Here is a 22726-nt window from a genome sequence, read left to right as displayed (position 1 = left end):
TGTGAGAAAACAGAACATAGATAAGGTGCATACCGAATTGAAAGGAATGTTCCTAGAGCGACAAAAGATGGGTGGCGTGTCATGTTGGCACGGCCCATTTTCAGTTGCCATGCCCCTTTTCCAGTATGTGACCACCACCTCCAAAGTGTACTTTGCATGTATGTGTTGGAGGGGCGTCATTCTTCATCTTGCCCTGGGCGCCGAAGACCCTAGTTACGCCTCTGGTCAGGTGGGAAGTGAAATATTTAGTGCAGAGACATACGAAATAATGGCATTTCTAATTACCATTTATTTATCGGCTTGCCATAATTACGGTTTGTCAGTTTCAGCATGGAATAAGTTAATGGTCTTCTTCCCATTCTGCCTCTATCCTATTTTAAATTTTAAGGAGCGAGCAAGGTGGGCAGGACCCTCCATGTAGTGTATGGGAACTTCTTATGACTACTTGCAGGGAGAGACAAGTTAAAGCGTGGTCAGAAATGGTAATGGGTATGATATTAGCTTCCAGGACTCTGGGAAATAATCAGTGGCGAATTTCCCATTAGGCACTTGAGGCACATGACTAGTGGCAGCGCTTGGTTGGGGGCGGGACCATATGCCATCTTGAATGGAGTATAAATGGGTAGGACATGCACATACCGCCCCTGTAAGCTGTCTACATAATTAAAAATGTCATAGTTAGTTGATGCTTCTTTATTATTCTATTAAATTGGCTATCGTCAAAGAGAGCTTATTACCAATCAGTAAAAATAACAAAATTAGGCAGATGAGGGGAGGGTAGGGGAGGGAGGGGGGGGGACGGGCTTCCATCACTGTTGTGCCCAGAGGCGGCGCCTCTTCCCTAAATCCGCCCCTGGAAATAGTATTGTGGATAGCATAGTATAAACTATTCTAGAGAATGGTGGTGAGCCGATAAGAGGCAAGTATGTTCTTTGGCAGTGGGATGGAGTGCTCTCCATACAGTATATCAACCAACTGGAGTTTAGAAAGAAATGTGGTATCCCTAGTTTCAGGATGGTTTAGCGGTAGTTTCAGCATTTCTGACCATACTAGATGTGTCTCCTGTATATATGTAAATTTAAAATTCTGTTTAGAGAGATAAATAAGGACTTTTTAATCCCTCCAATATTCCATGAGCCTATCTGTACGTAAGAAATGCTGTTTGGTATGAAAGGCAACCCTTGTACCTGATAGCATGAGTGTAGTGGTAGATCAAAAGGGGACGTAGAGCAGATACATAAGGGTAAGTGGTAACAGACAGGAACGACTAGGGAGGAAGAGGGGAAAAAATTACATAAAAACATAAACAGTCCCATAACTGGGAATGCACACATTACAATAAATGCGGTCTTCAGGTGTAGCTCAACAATGAACAATCAAATACTGTAGCTACTAATTGCTTACGAGAGCAAGCTCCTGCATTTCCTGGCATAAGTAAGTTAAAGTGGAGGACAAAAATGGAACCAGCTCATGATATTGTGTGCCTTCAGCTGAGCCATAATTAAATTGTGCAGGTACACATAAAGAGTCAGATAACAAGGTATAGGAGTACAGGGGGGCACAAGATGTTTTACGGCACAGTCCGTTTGCATGAAAAGCAATGTATGTTAATGAAGGTTATGCTAGAGATATACAGTATACTTAGCATATCAGCTGAGAACTGTGCATAAGAGAGTATCAGACCCTCAAGGTTCGACCAATCCAGAGCATACAATGAAATCAGGCTATTTAAGGTGTTAAATATGGCTCACAAGTCAGCCCTTGTCTGACTGTAACCTCTCTACCTGAGAGATGAGTACATTTCAGTACAGTTTAATGGTGTGTTCCACGTACAGTTGCCACCGCATCCCTTTAATTCTGGACACATATTAATTACACAGGTTCTGTGGCTGATTAAACCAGGTGAAATGGAGTCTTGAAGTCAGCCAGCCACAGAACCTGTGTAATTAATATGTGTCCAGAATTAAAGGGATGAGGTGGCAACCCTAGTTACGCATACAGTATATGCCTTGGCAACCAGTGACCGCTACCTTACAATGGACCATAGTCATGGCACCCAGCGACCCTTTGCGTAGCAAAAGGACATAACCACGGTTACAGGCTGTAACCATAGCAACCAGTGTCCATCTTAGAAATGCCCTTAATGATGGCAACCAGTGACCCTTGCCTAGCAACAAGCCATAACCATGGCAACACATGAATCTACATACCAATGAGCCATGGTAACCAGTGATATGTGTCTACAATTTGCCATAACCATAGAAACCAGTGTCCCTTGCCTAACAATGGGCCTAAATTATGGCAACAAGTGCAAATTGCCTGGTTGCAGGCTGTAAACATGGCAACTAATGACATTTGAATAGCAATGGGTGGTAACCATGGCAATGAGTGATCCTTGCCTAGCAACAGCCCATAACCATGGCAACCAGTATCCCTTGTCTAGCAATGGTTCATAACCATGTTGGCCAGCAATCTTTACATAACCAATGAAGATGAGTAATCCAAAAGCAGGAATATTTATTTTCTGTTTTTGTGACTCAATTTTGCCTAGTGGTATCATGGCTGCTTTCAATATAAGGCCTATTTGGGCATGGCTCTAACTAGGGTTTGGTACAACAATACATGAGTCCTTTGTCATATTCTGCAGTCATTGTTACAATATCACTATCCAGAGGAGTAACTAGGGTTTGGGACATCAATACATGAGCTCTATGTGCTATTCTGTAGTCACTATCACAAGTTCTTAGTAGTATATTTATCATTTAAAATCCCAACTCTTTGAGGTAGATTTCTGCCATTAACATTATTTAGTCAGCATCCAGTCTACATGCATATTTTTCCTGCCAGTCACAGATTGAAAACAGAGTTAGAGATGCCACATTGATTATGTGTTATTATACATACCGTAATTGATATTTAGTGTGCGTGTATATACTAATATGGCACAATTACAGGCGATTTATTGGAGCAAGTGCTACAATTATGTCTGTTGTTTCTTCCTTATTCTTTGTCACAAGATTTCCTAATTACACTTTTGCCTCTGCTTCTATTAATGCCTGTGGTTAGTCTTTAATCAATGGGTAAACCCTGTGACTGCTCGAGCGATAGTGATTCTAGCTGATTATACTGTGCATAATGTACTAGACTTTAAATTCGCTTTATCACTGCAAAACAATATGCAGAAAGGCTGTTTAATTAACAAATATATCATATCACTCAGTATTACAAAACATTAAAAATAGATTTTCATGATGTTCTCTGAATAGTGAATGGTGTTACTGGTCCTTTGAAAGGGTGATCAGGTATCAGATTCTGGTATTCTACACGGAGGAATAGACAACTTCTATTATTTCAGGAAGCAATGATTAGGTCAAATTTGTTCAAGTGGCTACATCTATCTTATTTCAATCACCCTAAATCCATGGAATTAACAGCTTAAAATTGTAAAATTTAGCTCTGTGCAACCATGACACAGATTGTGGAACCTTGTGAACTGTATCATTTTCCTAAAGCAGACAAAGGGAATTATTACAGACTGTATATATAAAAGTTTACTATATGGTGAATACAAACGTACCTACTTCCCTGTTGAAGGAAGAGATTTAATGTGGCCTGAGGTCAGGGGCTCTGTCTACTAAACAATACAATTTTTGGAAACTCCAGGACATTATGTTGAAATTGATAATGATTAATGTACAGGATTAAGAGAAAGGAAACACAAATAAAATAAACAGGATATGTTTTCTCTTAATGGCGGGTTAGCATGTATAGCAAATAATTTTGAATGATTGATGCTAATCAGAATTTAATGTTGATTAATTGTATAAAACAATATATACAAGAGTAATGTGCTGCTCACTAAGCAGACACTAGTTGAGGCAGTGTATAAGGGAGAGGGAAGGAGATGGGAAGGCAGGATTCTCAGGTACATAACTGGTCACAGCAAGAAAGTGGAAGCAAGGAAGAGGCAAGCAACTACCGACCAGTTAGCCTTTCATCAGTAGGAGTGAAACTGATGGAAACACTCTTAGAAGGAAGAGTTGTAGATTATCTCAAATCCAGCAATTTATGGGATCCCAAACAGTATGGATTTACTGGGGGGAGATCATGTGAAACTAATCTTATTGACTTTTTTTATCTCAACTTTAGTAAAGCTTTTGACACTGTCCCACATCGCAGACTGTTAAATAAACTTGAAAGCATGGGATTGGATACTAAAATGGTTAAATGGATAAGATCTTGGTTGCAGAATAAAAAAGCAGACAGTTGCAGGAAATGGAGTGCATTCACAGGAGGGAACAGTTACCAATGGAGTACCACATGGATCTGTACTTGGACCAGTGCTTTTTAATATATTTATTGGTGACATTGCAAATTGTATTGAATGGAAAGTGCGCTTTTTTTGCAGATGACACAAAGGTATGCAACAGAGTAGACACACCAGGAGGGGTAAAACAAATGACTGATGATCTAGGTAGACTAGAGGAATGTTAAAGAATGTGGCACTTGGGTCTCAAAAATTTGAAGACTAAATATGGTATTAATGGCACTATACTGGAAACTACTGAGGAGGAAATAGATCTATGAGACACTATTTTAAATGACTTAAAGGTAGGTTGGCAATGTAACAAAGCAATGGGGAAGGCTAGTCAGATGCTTGGTTGCATAGGGAGAAGAATCAGCCGCAGAAAGTGGTAATAATGCCATAGGTCATTGGTGCGGTCTCATCTAGAATACTGTGTTAAATTCTGGAGGCCGTGGGGGTAATTCAGAGTTGATCGCAGCAGCAAATTTGTTAGCAGTTGGGCAAAACCATGGGGGTAATTCCAAGTTGATCACAGCAGGAATTTTTTTTAGCAGTTGGGCAAAACCATGTGCACTGCAGGGGAGGCAGATATAACATGTGCAGAGAGAGTTCGATTTGGGTGTGGTGTGTTCAATCTGCAATCTAATTTGCAGTGTAAAAATAAAGCAGCCAGTATTTACCCTGCACAGAAATAAAATAACCCACCCAAATCTAACTCTCTCTGCACATGTTATATCTGCCTCATTGCAGTGCACATGGTTTTGCCCAACTGCTAAAAAATTTCCTGCTGCGATCAACTTGGAATTACCCCCCATGTGCACTGCAGGTGTGGCAGATATAACATTTGCAGAGAGAGTTAGATTTGGGTGGGTTACTATACTGGGGTGATATTACTATTACTATGGTGATGAGGGATAATAATCCAGTATGAGGTGGTACGAGGGAATGTTTTCTGTTTGAATAATTAAAATACAAAGTGTACATAGTTATATAATAATGTTTTTTATATATTGTTTTGTTGTTTATTTCATTTGTGCTTTTACTGATTAGAATTCTGTTTACTTCACATGGTCCTGTCCTCCAGACCACTCTCCAGGTTTCCACTCACCTCGCTAGAACAGCAGCCGCAGGTCTACTCCTTGAAAGAGCAGCAGCAGGTCTCCTCCTCACTAGAGCAGCAGCAGCAGGTCTCCTCCTTCCAAGAGCAGCAGTAGCAGCAGGTCTCTTTCTCACTAGAGCAACAGCAGCAGGTCTCCTCCTTCCAAGAGCAGCAGCAGGTCTCCTTCTCACTAGAGCAGCAGCAGCAGGTCTCCTCCTTCCAAGAGCAGCAGCAGCAGCAGGTCTCCTCCTCACTAGAGCAGCAGCAGGTCTCCTCCTTGCAAGAGCAGCAGCAGCAAGTCTCCTTCTTTACGAGAGCAGCAGCAAGTCTCCTTCATGCTAGGGCAGCAGCAGCAGGTCTTCTCCTTGCTAGAGCAGCAGCTGCAAGTTCCCTCCTTGATAGAGCAGACGCACAGCAGGTCTCCTCCTCACGAGAGCAGCAGCAGGTCTCCACCTGTTCTGTTGCCTGTTAGTGCAGTCTGCTGACATCGCAGCAGCAAGGTGTATAGCCTGCACACACCACACCCGGCAGAGCAGAGGACATGGAGCAATATTACTGCTCATCTGGGAGCGATAAGTGAAAAGCCCTAATCAATGTAACTAACTTTACCCCAATAATTTTGGGGTCTGCGATCAATGCACTTCTGGACTACAGTACTATCTGTAAATTACCGACTGCCTGGAGAATACCTGGATGGGTGGTGACATAATAGGTGCCATTTGCAAGAGTTTTATAAAAACAATAATTGTATTTATCTAGTGCTTTTCTCCTGTAGGACTCAAAGTTGCTTTACAGTAATCACAAACAAGTTACATTGTACAAAGATTTGGTAATTACAGAAATTAGAAAATCACACAGAAACAAAAACAGAAACCAAGAGAGCACAATAAGTATATTTCAGGGTTGATGTAGACATTTTGGGTCAAAACTTCCAGAGTTCATATATTTCACCCATGAAAGGTACCAGATAAGGCAGCCATCTTGAGCGCACTACGTAGGATTACTGTGGGTGGAATAAGTCACTCCTAGAAGAGATGACACAAAATGAGTGGTTGTAGCATCCTGACTCTAGGAGTAGGGTCCCACCATAACCATCAGGTCCATGTATTTTTCATCTTACTCACATTATGTAGCTGCTAAGTCATTTTTAGGACACGTCTCTCATATGTAGCAGTTGACATCCACTTTAACACCATGCTCATAGGCAAATGCAGGGGGTGTTTCCAGTTAACCTGGAAACCCCCCTCCTCTTGGCAAGTGGCTCACATTATAACAACAACAGCAATGGTACTGTATATAATACGATTACTATAGCTGATGCGACATCATGCACTTTAATGGACAGAGCAGAGCTGCTGCACATGCCCAGTGGTAGCAGCTTCTTTTCCAAGTTTGCTATGTGTGTGTATCTTAGTCCTCAGTCAGTGCTTTGGACTAGGGAGTAGCTACCAGTAAGAAGAGACAGGAGCCTTACCATAAGGTGGGAGAATGTGTACTTAGAAAGTGCAGTACTGGTTCTACTATGTTTGTGTATTTATTATGGTATGTTTAACCTTTTCCTGACCACTTTGTTTGATACAGTCTATACTATAGACCATCTATAATGTTAAATATTAATACTGTATTCCATACAGTATCCAGTATATAGATAGACCAATGATTACATTAATGTCCAGGGTCATTATTATGTTCTTTCTGTCACTCCCCCAAACTCCAGCAATTGCTCCAATGTTCTGCAGAATGAGAGATTGTGGATTGGCAATTGGGGGGCCCTCTAGGGATTGGATTGGGGGCCCTCTAGGAATTCTGTGTTTGTCACTGGTGCTTATAGATGTTACCGTCACAATCTCTCTGAAATGTTGTTTTAGAAAAAGGCAAGTTAATGTATGATAAGTGTATCCATTCATTCACATCCATCTATTCACATTACTTAACAGACATTTCCATTTATACTACTGCAGAAAGAAGACTCCCACTTGGGGTTCAAAGGCAGAAAACAGCACTGTCACAAGACATAAGTATGCACACTTATACGCCTGGACCAAATGCTCCTGTTTTAAAGTTGGATGCACCATGAAATGTGTCTGACTAAGCTGTATATGAGAATGTGTTTTTCTTGTGTCTGTTCCTACTTAGTTATAATTAGGTCATAACTGTGTTCGCCTCTAAATGAAAACCAAGGTGTATAATTTAGACCTGGAATGATGCATCATCACTTGGAAAGTGATAAAATGGAGAGTGAAAAAGTACCAGCCAATCAGCTCCTAACTGCCATTTTTCAAACACAGCATGTGACATGGCAGTTAGGACCTGATTGGCTGACACTTTTTCACTCTCCATTTTATCACTTTCCAAGCAATGATGCATCTAGCCCTATGATGCATAGCATAATCATGGTGCTGCAATAAATGATTTATATGCACAGTGCAGTACTTGATGTAAAGAGAATATCAATGATGCACAGAATTGTTACATTAAAGCAGGATTCCATTCCGAGCTGTTCATTCTGCAGCTGCAATCTGCTTTTATCTCATCATGTGCCATTCATGCTTCAGACACAGTGTTCTGAGAAATGTGTCTTCATTCCGTTGGTGCTATTGGAATAAAAACAGATTAAAAAAAACATGTTTAAACTTCAGGGGAAGAGTTACAAAGTAATGTAATTGACAGCTTAGCACTTTCTCAGTTTCTAATGTACTATGATGTTTGCATAGCAGGAGAGCAATATTATTTAATAATACTTTCTATTTTGAGCCGCATTAGAGATAGCGTTTTCTTTGAACTGTGCACTCTGTAACTCCCCAGTGTTCATATGACAACTTCAATCACACTGTATCTTTGTTCTGTTTTTTTTGTCGGTAAATGTGTAGAAGATATGAATGATGTTTTTAGTACCAAACATAAATCACTTGCTAGTCCCTAATGATAGAAATGTTTATGTTGTTAAAAGCTCAAACTGCAACTTGCCCACAATTTATTTCATTTTGTTTTATGTACAGTAAACGTGCCCGTCACCTCCGTATCTTCATGTATAATAAAGTGCACAGACACTTCCCATTTTGGAAACAGTCCTTGTACAAATACTCTGCGTGATCAAGACAACCTTGACCCCAAAACCAAAAGAACCCTAATCTCAAACCGGAGTGTCCCATCCCCCCAAATCTAGAGAACATAGGGCATAATTCTGAGTTGATCGCAGCATCAAATTTGTTAGCAGTTGGGCAAAACCATGTGCACTGCAGGTGGGACAAATATAATATGTGCAGAGAGAGTTAGATTTGGGTGGGGTGTGTTCAAACTGATATCTAAATTGCAGTGTAAAAATAAAGCAGCCAGTATTTACCCTGCACAGAAACAAAATAACCCACCCAAATCATACTTACCTACTCTCCCGGATTCTGCGGGAGACACACGGTTTTTCGAGTAGTCCCCCGCAGCCCCGGAAGAGTGGGCACAGCTCCCGCATTCTGCCCACTTCCTAGTGAAGTGGGCAGAATGTGGAGAAAGACACAGCAAAATCGCAGACTGGTGGAGGGGGCGGAGCCTAATGATGTGATAATATGCTAATCGCGTCATTTAGCTCCGCCCATATGCAAATATTAACCAAATGTGGGCTTTTCCTGGCGAGTAGGCGGGGCTTAATGATGTAATTATCTCAGCCCCGTCCTCGTCGCCGCCCACCTGCTTCTCCTCTCCGGGCATCTCCCGGAGAGGAGATTTGAAATGTCGGTAAGTATGACCCAAATCTAACTCTCTCTGCAAATGTTATATCTGCCCCCCCTGCACTGCACATGGGGGGTAATTCTAAGTTGATCGCAGCAGGAACTTTGTTAGCAGTTGGGCAAAACTATGTGCACTGCAGGGGAGGCAGACTTAACATGTGCAGAGAGAGATAGATTTGGGTGTGGCGAGTTCAATCTGCAATCTAAATTGCAGTATAAAAATAAAGCAGCCAGTATTTACCCTGCACAGAAACAAAATAACCCACCCAAATCTAACTCTCTCTGCAAATGTTATATCTGCCCCCCCCCCCCTGCAGTGCACATGGTTTTGCCCAACTGCTAAAAAATTTCCTGCCGCGATCAACTCAGAATTACCCCCATAGTCCCCCCAATGCAGGGGGCACCAGCACTCCAGAGGTCAACTGTAGTCTCCTGCATTCTCATAGCTTATCCTTGTACATCTCAACTGCCCCCCTCTTCTCTGTGTCAAGTGTGTGTTTGTATAGAGGGACCATAATTAAATGTCCCATATTCAGATGTATCTATAGCTTGATCTAACAATCAGAGACTAATTAAGACACGGGAAACAATATTTTGTGCAATAAAGATTTAGTGCACGAGGTCGCTGATAGGGGGAATATGGCGCTGCACAATGTGAATACAGGACAGTCAAATATTTTATTGCTGTGTTATCATTAGTGTAACACAATAAAAGTTATTGTTTATGACAGTTTATTCAGATGAGATAAACGCAATCAGATTGAAAAAGAGTTAAATACTGATGCAGAACCTAGGCTTGTAGGAATAAAACTCCTTGTGATGACACTGCTGTGTCTATTGTAACTAGCCAATCAGTCAGCTAGGGGAAGGTGGATCTGGATCTTAGGAGTCTTTAAGGACTAGATGCATCGTTGCTTGGAGAGTGATAAAATGAAAAGTGATAAACTATCAGCCAATCAGCTTCTAACTGTCATTTTCAAATAGGGCCTGTGACATGGCAGTTAGGAGCAGATTGGCAGGTGCTCTTTCTCTCTCCATTTTATCACTCTCCAAGCGATGATGATTCTAACTCAATGGGCGGTATTCAAGTCTTTTCAACCCATTCCACACCCGTTCTGTTTCTGTTGACGGGCGTGGTATAATCATTTCAGCTAGCTACCCCCGGAGTAGCAAGGGTGCCCAACCCTTTACGCAGCTAAACATAATTACTATGGGTGCAATATGTGCAATAATGGGGATCACTTTAGAAAGGAGATTGGGCATCATTTGAATACCACCTAATAATGTGTCTATTGTACAGTGACTCAGGTGTGTTTGTTTACTGATGACTCTCCCTCCCCTTTTTTCTTTTCTCTTAATTTGGCTAGTATTATTTCAGCAATGTTGCAGCTTTATTGCAACAATGTCAACTCACACCCTAGCCTGAGATTGACTATTCATCCAAGAATGTACTGTACATACACCCCACTGCTGCTGAATCTCTCCCTTTTTTATTAGTATAGTGTAGTAAGGATCCTATTCAGTAAGGATTGTGAATGCTGGAGGCCACTCATCGCAGGGCAAGGATGCCTAGCATGCAGTACACTGCCGATCCACTGCGGTCACGCTGAAATTGCTGTCGCACCGCAATTTCATTGTAATCACTGAAACTGTGGATGGCTCCTGCTGGCACAGCCTGGCTGCAACGGCAGGAGGCCCTCCACCATCTTTTTGATTGGAGCGGCTGCATGTGACATCACACAGCCGCTCCAATCACGCATACACCATGCCCCCCATTCGAAAGCCGCTGCCCTGATTTCCCTGCTGCCGCCCTCGCAACACTCCATCTCTACCTTGGAAATTGCTGCCCCCTCCCACCCCTCGAACGCCACTACCCTGCATATGCTCCCGTGGGGCGAACACAAAAATTCTGTTTTTTTGAGATCCAACCTGAATTAGCCCCTAAGTATCAATCTCAAACAATTATCTGGTTAATTCTCAATAGCATAAGTTACCATATATTTGTACTTTATAAAGGTGACAGATAGTAGTTATAAGGTCCAGAACATAACAGGGTTGAGGCACAGTATGCCAGACTGCAGAGCGTTCCCTGCATAAAATCACACTGTGCACACCCAGAACGTTGGCACATGCATGTGCCCCCATACAGATTTGTGTGACTGATTCTGACCCTTATGCAGAGGCGTATCTAGGGTAGGGCGAGTGGGGCAGTGCCCTGGGCGCCTTGGCAGGCCCAGGAGAGGGGGGCGCCGCCGGCGTCCAGGGCATCATGCCCCATTCGCCCCCGTCAACCCTAAATGTGAGGGGAGGAGAGCGCAGCGTCTCTCCCTCCCCTCACCGCCGCTGCCAGCACTAGCAGCGCTGCCAGCAGCGCTGCTGTGTCCGGTCTCCGGCGTTAGCCAATCAGAGCTTGCGGACCGGCTTCTGATTGGCTGCCGGTCCGCAAGCTCTGATTGGCTAGCGAACCGGCGCCAGACAGCCGCCGGAGACCTGGAGCGGTGAGGGGAAGGAGAGGCGCTGCGCTGCGCTCTCCTCCCCTCACATAGCAATATCAACAAGCGGCCGGTAAGTGACCGGGGGGGGGGGGTCCGGCGGCACAGTGGGGCATGTATCTGTCACCAAGTGGGGCCTGGCACTGTGGGGCATGTAACTGGCACTGTGGGGCAATGTATCTGGCACTGTGGGGCAATGTAACTGGCACTGTGGGGCAATGTAACTGGCACTGTGGGTCAATGTAACTGGCACTGTGGGGCAATGTATCTGGCACTGTGGGGCAATGTACCTGGCACTGTGGGGCATGTAACTGGCACTGTGGGGCATGTAACTGGCACTGTGGGCAATGTATCTGGCACTGTGGGGCATGTAACTGGCACTGTGGGGCATGTATCTGGCACTGTGGGGCAATGTATCCGGCACCGTGGGGCATGTATCCGGCACTGTGGGGCAATGTAACTGGCACTGTGGGGCAATGTATCTGGCACTGTGGGGCAATGTAACTGGCACTGTGGGCCATTTTCAGTGGCCACACCCCTTCTGGAGCATGGCCACACCCCTTCTGGTGTGTGGCCATGCCCATTTTTCGCCACATGCGCCTTCGGCGCGCGCACATGCTTCTTTTTTTGTGGGTTGTTTTTTTTTGGGGGGGGGGATTTTCCGTCTTGCCCTGGGCTCCGAAAACCCTAGTTACACCTCTGCCCTTATGCCTAGACAGACTGGCAGGGGCTGGATGGGTTCTGTTTGTGGATGCTCCTCTGGTTCTGATTGGTAATTTCTTTATCACTCTGGAATGCATTACTCTATGGATTTGTGTACTGTTCAAGCAAAACATTTTTGTACATGAGCTGGGGAGTTTATGTCTATACTGTGATATAGAGGTTTTTTCAGTTCTATTAATACCTAAGAGAAAATGCAACTGTACTACTACATAGCCTTATACAACCAGCACCTAAGTGATGAGATGCACACAAACCATGTTACTGAAGCACTCTTCTTAAAATGTTTAACTTTTGAAAGAACATATTTTGGTGAAAGAGACCCAAGAAGCAGGAGTAATTGCTGCTGCGTCTCTTTAATAATATCTTAGAGGTGACATCTGACTAATACTGTACACACTGTAAGCCAACAGATAGCGCAGATGGATTTTTGTCTTCCTTGGCAATTTTTTCATCATTGCAATGTCTTAGAAAGATCCATGTCCAGCACCATAAACCAGCTCACCACATGTGTAGATTCCATACATAAAACATGATATAAGGCTAAGTTGTATTATCCTAGTCATTTGCTATTAAAACTAGGCATTTGCATGTAGGGTAAGTGTGCCATGGGTGTAGAAATGGAAGTATGAGATATTTTGAGGATGAGAAAGACTAACCCTTTACCTTAAATAACCAATAGTGATATAAGTTATGTACTGCCAAAGGAGCACTGTACAATACCTCCCTAATGGACAGCAAGGTAATAACTCTGGCTACAGTGCTATAGCCATTTTATGGGTGGGTGGAGAAGGAAACACACAGACATTGATGGATGCATGGGAGGGAAATGGCAACAGAAATATACGGGGTGGGGGGGGGGAGGGTGGGGGGGGGGGCAGGAAGAAGAAGGAGACACACAGACATTGATGGATGAATGGGAGGGAAATGGCAACAGAAACATACTGATGGGGGGGGGGGCAGGAAGGAGAAGGAGACAGACATTGATGGATGCATGGGAGTGAAATGGGAACAGATACATACCGGGGGGGCGTGGGGGGTGTAGGGGGTCAGAAGGAACTGATGGTCACTGATGGCACCAGGGGTCAGGGAGACAGGTATTGAGACAGAATGGAGACACCGAAGTAGTAAAAATGAGCATAGGGGAGTCACTGAAGATCAGGGGGTAACACTGTAGGACATGAATAGATCACTTTCCATTTTTGTCCATTTAAGAAGGTATGGCATTACTTTTATACAGAGGCCAGGGAATAACTAAGAGCCAGATGATACTTAAAGTTCTAAACTGAAGCATTCATGGACAATAGTTTTCTTGTTATTTTATTGTTTTGGCAATAACAGTTTTATATTAAAGCTCTAGTTAGGTGCACAACAAATCCACATATCTTAGGTTTTACACAGCACAGTAAAACATTGCATTTTTATATAGTTCCTCTTTACAAATGGCGTTTGTCTTGGTACACAAGACTCACACATAGTAAAAGGGGGTTTTACGTGGCTTTCCTGTATTCACAGATGATTTAATTCCCTCACCACTATTCTCGTCCTCCTGGATAATCAATTAAACAGATAAGTAATTTCTGCCGGGCACCATAACCTTGTGGTTTAAATACGTTGTTGTCCTGCTCTGTCTGGGCAGGTGGATATAACGTCTAGCCAGGAATAATAAGTGTGTTCTCCTGTTGCTTGTAATTTTTTATGTGAATAGTGTACTGCTTACTTAGACTATTCCACATTGCAAATTTCATATGGGGTACAATAAAGATATGTATTTGTAAGACAACAGTGAATGGCAACTTTCATTACTGTACTCACTCAACCATGCAGTGATTATTGCAAAGAATCCAGAAGAATAAATAATATCTGTTGCTGGAGAAAGGTGTGAATTATGTATTGCATTATTGAAAAAAAAAATATTATCACAGCAAACAGAGCAAGAAGTTGATATGTATGCATACTGAATATCTGTGATAGCAACTGTAAACAGCCAAGTTAATTATTCTATTTTTAATATTTTATAAGTAAAAAAATAAGAATATGATACAGTAAATGTTCTGATAAATATAAGATCTAATAACTAAGGTCAGATTGCAGCAGTATAGTAGCATATTATTCATTAGCTGGAGTCTTGCTACCATAGCTCCTTTAATTGCCCATGGCTGAGCATTCTATTCCAATGAGCGCTGGCAGATATTATGGGCATTATTTAGAGTTGGATAAGAGTTCATATTTTTTGCATAAGATCCGCATTATGTACTACACATGTGTATAACAAAGTTGCGTTCCCATCTGTATCAAGCTTAGGCAGCATTTGGCGCTTTTACTGTAATAATGGGGTGGAGAGGGTGTCTGCAAACAAGGGATGAATACAGTTTATGTAAATGCAGCTTATCCAGATCACAACACAGAATTCTCTGCTTCAGATGGATACAAACCCGTCAGGCGTATATATTATGGGGGCTGAAGCCACAGTACTACGTGAATGTCTCAGAAATGGACATAAATGACATCGCATCTGCAATTTAGTATGACACAGTCTACAGCACATGCGCAGGTATCTAGGAAAATGTCATGGTGGCCATTTTTCTATTTGGCATGCAGAAATTGCTGTGAAAATGGCAGCTGTATCATTTTTCTCATGATTTGTGCAGTGCTGCTGCTATTGAAGCCATACTTTGTAGAGATGATTAATAAAACCATTGGTGCAGGGTGTGTAGTGTGGGCCTCTGCAGGTGGCCTGAAAAAATATGTTTTATGAATGTGTTATGGGAATGCTGCGAAGGTGTCAATGCAAGTGGCTGCATTCTCAGACACAGTACTGCAGCCACAGAGGCTATGTTAAGCTAAAGTTGAGAAGAAGGCCCTGCACCTGCCATACACTGGTGCAAGTGTCAATGGTGAGATTGTTGTGATGATGCACAGGCAGATTTACACCATCCATGACCATTGAAAGTATGTGTTTTAGGGCTTGGGCACATGCAAGTGCACAAAGGGAAGGGTGAAACTAGAATTAGCAGATTAAACTGCATCAACCTCTGAATCAGATGCCGTGCAGCATTATGTATAGATTGAATTGGAGAGAGTTGACATAGAGTGAGGCCAGAGGGGAGAAGGTTACAATACTTGAAGAGATGATTAGTGTAAGGACCATTATCCTTGCACTAGTCATCTCCCTCCTAACTGTTGTAATCTGTAACCTTCTCTCTTCTCAGTGGCAGTGCAAAAACTAAAAAATTACTATTTTGGATTTAACTGTGTCCAGTTGTAAAGCACAATGGAACTTGCTGCACTATATAAGAAACTGTTAATAAATAAAATAAATAAAAATAATATTTAAATCAGTAAAATGTAAGCCAACTTAATGTAAGTATTCCCATTTTCCAGAGTGCTGAGTAGCTAAATTTTAAGTGAAGTCTACTCTAAAGCAGTGTATACTTTACATTCATCGACAATTAGAGGCTGCAAGGCCACTACTAAGTCTACTGTAAAAGGTCTCCAGAAATCCAAATCCACCCGAATTTTGTGGACCAAAAAACCCCAAACCAAAACCCAGTCTAGATCCCCCAAGGACATCCGATCCAAACCAAGGGCTGGATGTAATGAAGTCCGAGTTGGTTCCAGGCTGAACTGTGACTTTTTTGTGTAATAACAATCATATGCACATCCCTTGCTTTGCACAGCAGTTGTGATTAAAGAACAGATTAGATATTGTTCAGTCCTGATGATAAAGCCTTGCTGGGGTAGCATTGTTTGCTCTATATATAGTATATGACAACCTCCCAGTAACCTGTGCAAGGTATATTAGCAATAGGGTTCATCAATGGGAGAGTTGATAGAACCATGGCCCTCATTCCGAGTTGTTCGCTCGGTATTTTTCATCGCATCGCAATGAAAATCCGCTTAGTACGCATGCGCAATGTTCGCACTGCGACTGCGCCAAGTAACTTTGCTATGAAGAAAGTAATTTTACTCACGGCTTTTTCATCGCTCCGGCGATCGTAATGTGATTGACAGGAAATGGGTGTTACTGGGCGGAAGCACGGCGTTATAGGGGCGTGTGGCTGAAAACGCTACCGTTTCCGGAAAAAACGCAGGAGTGGCCGGAGAAACGGTGGGAGTGCCTGGGCGAACGCTGGGTGTGTTTGTGACGTCAACCAGGAACGACAAGCACTGAACTGATCGCACAGGCAGAGTAAGTCTGAAGCTACTCCAAAACTGCTACGAGGTTTGTGATCGCAATATTGCGATTACTTCGGTCGCACTTTTAAGAAGCTAAGATACACTCCCAGTAGGCGGCGGCTTAGCGTGTGTAACTCTGCTACATTCGCATTGCGACCGATCAACTCGGAATGAGGGCCCATGTTCCTCAGTTCAGTCCTGCTGATACTGGGTTGTTTATATAGTGGTTTCCTGTTATACGGAGTCTATCAGAACCGGTGTCTATAAGGCACTGGGCCACACACATGGGAAAATGTAGCCTATTTATTGGACTAAAAGTGTGTTTTTCCCAACGGCTGGTATATGAGCCTCAAGTTGGCAATTTGACTGCTCAAGTCACTTGTGTCTGGTAACAACCCTTCTGGGTACATGTGTGCAAGTGGCTCCTGCTCTGATCCCTGTTACTCCGACATTATCTAAAATTGGTATCAATTATGGCTCAGCTGAAGGTGTTTCAGAAGCTGCACCCCAAAACTATATTTGCTGTCTCTTTTACACCCAAGAAATGATCATCAGGTGTTTGGAGCCTCAGCAGCGAAAGCAGAGTTATAATTTGTTCCCCCTGTGTTCAATGAACTGATCAACTAACATTTCACATACTTAATGTAGTCCTAAAGGGTCTGCTTGTTCAATGGCCCCAAGTGCCACCTATAAGCTGAATGCATAGTCATGGAGTGATTCTCTCAGTTGCTGCCTTCATGCCTAAAATGGTGTTTTTAACTCAGAAATGGTTCTGGTATATGATGATGGAAAGTTTCTGTAAGATGTAAGCCTCTGTGGTTTATTCTGCTGTGGACCAAGAGTTTGCTACTCTCAGCACTAAGCGTCACAATCGTCATGTTACTGATATAAACGTAACATGAACCACATTTTTGCTATAAAGTCCCTAAGACCACTTGTATCAGGGATGGGCTATTGCTTAGGAACCAGGATGCTCTAACATAGTATGGCATGGTCTGTGGCCATGCTTAGCACCCCTCTAATGAAACTGCTCAATTCTTGAGTTTCCTCCATATTTCATCTGTAATGGGAAATTGATTGCTTTGGACTTTATATCCTGATCCTGTTTGGACAGCAAAGTGATGATTTGAAGTGGTTACAAGGCTCTGAAACAAAGAGCTTGCTAGTCCAGGAGAAGTTGGATGATTCTAGGTAATGAGAATCTACAGACCTTGGGACTGTGGGGGTAATTCAAAGTTGATCGCAGCAGGAATTTTGTTAGCAGTTGGGCAAAACCATGTCCACTGCAGGGGAGGCAGATTTAACATGTGCAGAGAGAGTTAGATTTGGGTGTGGTGTGTTCAATCTGCAATCTAATTTGCAGTGTAAAAATAAAGCAGCCAGTATTTACCCTGCACAGAAACAAAATAACCCACCCAAATCTAACTCTTTCTGCAAATGTTATATCTGCCTCCCCTGCAGTGCACATGGTTTTGCCCAACTGCTAACAAAATTCCTGCTGCGATCAACTTGGAATTACCCCCTGTGTTGGATAACCTGACCACATATGGTTGACATGGAAAAGGTTGACATGATCAAAAGGTCATCAGGGTCATTAGGTTGACATGTAAAAGGTCGACAAGTACAAAAGGTCAACACATGAAAAGGTCGACAATAGAAAATGGCCAGCCTTTTGTACCTGTCAATAATAAGCACTGTCGACCTGTTACTTGTTGACCTGTTACTTGTCGACCTTTTGACCATGTCGACCATTAGTGGTTGACCTATTTTCAACCTATAGTCCATATACCGCTGACACCCACCTCCACAGAGAGAAAAAAAAGACACCAAAACATTAAGCAAAGACAGAGGAAGGAATATCTTTCTGTACAAAGGGAATTTTATAAAGAAAAACCATTTAGCACATTTTAACAAAACACAATAACAATTACAGATTGTGCAATAAACAGTATGAACAGCAAACATTACAGGATCAATGACATTATGTTGCAAAATCACTAGATAGTTAATTTAAAAAAATAGTCTGGCACCACTGTACTTCCTAAACATAAATATGTATGAATTTTGCTACCTAAGAGTATGTTTAGAGGGCATAAGAGTTCAGATACTGCTACTGAATCAGTGTTGCTTGTAGTACATATGCATATGTATACAGAGTACAATCAGTATGCCAAAGCAAATCAGTATGTATGCATTCTTAATGTGTGCAATGTCCCTTAGTTCCATCTGCAAACGTAGCAGCCATCACTATTACTTTCATTTACACCTACAGTAGCATATGCTGGGTGCGGGAGATACAAAATACGCACTGCATACACAAACATGACTAGGCGATGGTTCTCTTCCATGCATAAGCCCAAATGTCACCTATTTCCAGCATAGCAGGTAACAGCGGAGATTTGAATGACTCAAAATTGCCCGTGTATACCCAAAGATACCCAAAATAATGTTAGTATGTTCAGCGCTAGACTGGGCAAGCACCCATAGTGATGGAAAGGGAGCAGGTCATGGTGGGGGCATGCTGACCCCCCTTGGTGTCCAGCACCTTGCCCTGAAAAATCTTAAAAAGAATGCTATTCCCCTATACACTCCAACACCTAGAAACCCCCCCCCCCCCCCCCTCATACAGTCCAACACCCAGACAAGGGAGCATGTCATGAGGCCACACATCTACAGTGAGAGGCCACACCCCTTTTGTTGGGTGAGCGCGCGCAGCTGTGCCCCCCTTGGTGTCCAGCAACCCGACCTAGAAAACACTCAAACGCCCCACCTCTCATATACTACAGCACCCAGCTCCCCCTTCCTCATACTATCCAACACCCACCAAGCACCTCCTCACTCACTACAGCAGTCCCCATAATACACTACAGCACCCAGCCCCATTTCCTCATACACCCAGGCAGCTTGGGACACAGTTAAAATGCCAGAGGGCTGGATCCCGGCGGACACAATACCGCCGCCTGAATCCATAATAACATCACAATGGCGACAGAGGTCAGATTCCCAATCGTCCTCTCAGTGGGACACGCTGGCGTCCTGCCACGGGAGGGGGGGGGGTAGGTTTAGGCAGGAGAAGGGGGATTAGGGTGAGGGTGCAGGGCTAGGAAGGTTAGGGTTAGGTACCGGGAAGGGGGGGGGGGTTAGGATTAGGCACTTAAAAGGCTAGGTTAGGGTTAGGCACCCAAGCGGGGAGGGTTGGGTTTAGCAGTAGGGAAGGGAGCGTTAAGGTTAGGCTCTCCCGGGGAGGGTTAGACACCCACAATGGAGGTTTAAAGTTAGGGTAGGACACAGAGGAAGTTTAGGGGGTTTACTGCGGGGTTGTTGGGATTTCACTGGATGGGATGCCGATGTCGGTATTCAGACCATCGGAATCCCATGCAGCCCAACCCCCATGTTCTGATTGGCCCACAGTCCAGTCAGTGAAAGAAATGGGATGACCATCAGTTGTGGAAACCATGGATAGCCATTGATTACATAGTTGGCAGCCATTGATGGTCACTTACCATATCACCATCGATAGTAAACATAGATGATTACCACACCGATGGCCATCCAAAGCTCCATGCACTTCCAGAGCAGAGGGAGCAGGTCCTGTAGTGTATAAGAGGGTTGGTAGGAGGAGCCTTTAGCAGAGATACGCACCGAGTGGGGCATACACTTCATCATGTGCACCCGCCCTGGCTGCTGCTGCATTGCGATCCCCACTAGTATGTGATTCGCAACTTTTTTCACACTGCCCATCAGCCCAGTCTGGCACCAGCGCAACCCACTATGCGGGGGTACCAGCGGCCGGTCTCTGTTGACTGAGATTTCAAAATACTGCATAAAGCCTATGGCGCTTCCAGACACCCCGCCCACCCAATGATGCTGCCTCGGCTGCTACTTCCCCATCTCATCCTTCTCCTATTGGTCTGGCGGTGGCTACCTTCCCACCTCATTGTGGGCACGAGTACACAGTCCAATGCTCCCCCTTTCCCCTGGATAGTCCAGAACGGAGGTGAGGTGGGAATAGGATTTTCAGTAGCTGACACTGCACCATGTAAACTGCTCTGGCCAGCTGCACCCCCTTATGCCAGTCCTGCCACAGCACCCAGGGCATATGCCCTGCTCACCCTGCCATAGATATGCCTCTGACAAGGTCCACAGTGTTTAGTAATAAAATAAGGGACAACAAGCAAGTAATTAACAATTGGGAAGGGTTTTAATGTGAAACCGGCTAAAGGTACTCATTAGGCTACTCTGAAATATGGCTGTAAATTTTGCATCTAGAATGTATGGAATTGTAAAGGCAGGACTTGCAAAGTCTTTCCATTCTCAGCTATTATGTGTTAACACTTATTTATAGTGCCAGCATATTCCTTTAAGCTTTACAATTTTAACAAAACAGTAATAAAATGTGATTGGGTATAAACAGATAGACAGACAAAAAGGTAAAAGGATCCTGCTCACAAACTTACAATACATATAAATGTGCAAATAGTTGAAAAGTAGATGCAAGATAGATATCAATTGTATTGTATACTGTATTTTTGGAAAATATTACTTCTTTCAACATTGTATCTTCTGTTCCTTCACTTTAACCTACAAAAAAATGCAGGAATATTGGAAGGAGAAAAGCCCACTGAGTGGATCTCTATGCAGTGCAATACTGTGTGAATAATTCAACATCTGTGATGCAGTTCAGCCATGATGAATTAGGAAGATGTGCTTGTATTGACATACTGAGGTGTTACTGTACTTGACCTATTGAGAGGTCTGGACAAGATGAAGTCTCAGCAGTGCAGGCAGTAGCTGTGTTATCACATTACAAAAACTTAGTAAAACATTGTTTGACATTAAACCACAGGAAGGTCTGTGGAGAGAAAGCTACAGTATTACAGACAGCCCACTCATTAACTGTAGCAAGAGTTCAGACCCCTAGGTCTATAGGGGCAAGTAAAATTACGGAAAAGAGTTCACATTTCACAAATCTAATGAGACAAACAATTTCTAGGAAAAGAAAGCAATTAAAGTCTGTTTCAGAAAGCTGGAATAACCATCGAAAAGATGAATTAGCAATTGCATAACAAAGAATTACTAATGATCTTTCTGAACTACTGTACAGCGCAATGGAATATGTTTGAGAATGACGCAAATATAAATTTTCTCAAAGTCTGCTGTCTCAGTTTTTATAATGGCAGTTTGCATATACTCCAGAATGTCATTAAAGGTGCAGCGTGTATGAACAGCGATGATCGCTGACATCGCTGGGCTGAAAAGCGCTCAGTGCATACACACTGAGTGCTTTTTCCCCCTGCCCAGCGATGTCAGCAGGGGTGAGTAGCTTTCCATAGCAGGACGCTATGGAAAGCTGCTCACACTGCCGTTCATCTACTGGTAATACCAGTAGATGAACGGCGGCCGCCAGTGATGAAGCGGGAGCGCGCATCAGCGCTCACCACTCATTGCTTGTGCATACACACTGGGCGGCTTTGAGCTGAAAGCAGCTCAACACACCAAAAGTTATCTGCTTTCAGCTCAAAATCGCTCAGTGTGTATGGGCCTTAAGAGTGATCAAATTAATTGCAATTGATTGTAAAGTCCCTCTTTGCCACGATAATGAACTTAGGGCCTAATTCAGTACTGATCGCTGAAGTGTAGGAATCGCTATTCGGCGATTTCAGCACTTCTGCACATGTGCCCATGCCACTGTTCACGTGTGCGAGGACTTAAACTGTGATGGCAGCCTTAATCCCGATGGGGACAGGACAACAATGCAGCGTGTTGGAGGAGGCGACGCGACGTTGGGGGGGGTGCAGTCCAGACAACGGAGGCATTTCTGGAATGTTTGTAGGGCGGGCCGGGGTGGCTGCATGATGTCACAGGCAGCTGCTGTGACCCAAAACATGGTGGCCTGGTGATGCAAGCGATTCGCTGTTTAGCAAAGCACTTGCATTTCAGCAGGTGGGGATAACCTGGCATGCGGGGTGGCATTGCCCTGTGCTGGGCAACCCCCCGCATGCTAGAGAAAGAAGGTGTAGTTTTGCAATTTTTTTTCGCAAAGCTACAACTCATGCTGAAATAGACCCATAATCCCCAAAACAACATTTCCACTGCATTATAGCCCTGCCACAAAAGGACCAGCTGAGATCATGTCAGTGATTCTCTCATTAACATTGGTGAGTGTGTTGACGAGGACAAGGCTGGAGATCACTCTGTGATGCTGATT

The 22726-nt window shown here is 43.5% G+C and overlaps 1 long non-coding RNA gene across 2 annotated transcripts in view; it reads right to left on the bottom strand.

Annotated features, from left to right (window-relative positions):
• Positions 1-7838: 7838 nt before the first annotated feature.
• The window catches only part of LOC135058029 (uncharacterized), a 118797-nt gene continuing 103909 nt past the window's right edge, over positions 7839-22726 (bottom strand). For both annotated transcript variants that reach the window (XR_010244543.1, XR_010244544.1), the window contains exon 3: positions 7839-7999. This is a non-coding gene — a long non-coding RNA (uncharacterized LOC135058029). The remainder of the gene's footprint in view (positions 8000-22726) is intronic.

Source organism: Pseudophryne corroboree, chromosome 3, assembly GCF_028390025.1.
Source record: "Pseudophryne corroboree isolate aPseCor3 chromosome 3, aPseCor3.hap2, whole genome shotgun sequence".
Classification (NCBI taxonomy): Eukaryota; Metazoa; Chordata; class Amphibia; order Anura; family Myobatrachidae; genus Pseudophryne; species Pseudophryne corroboree.
This window is presented reverse-complemented; position numbering and strand designations above follow the sequence as displayed.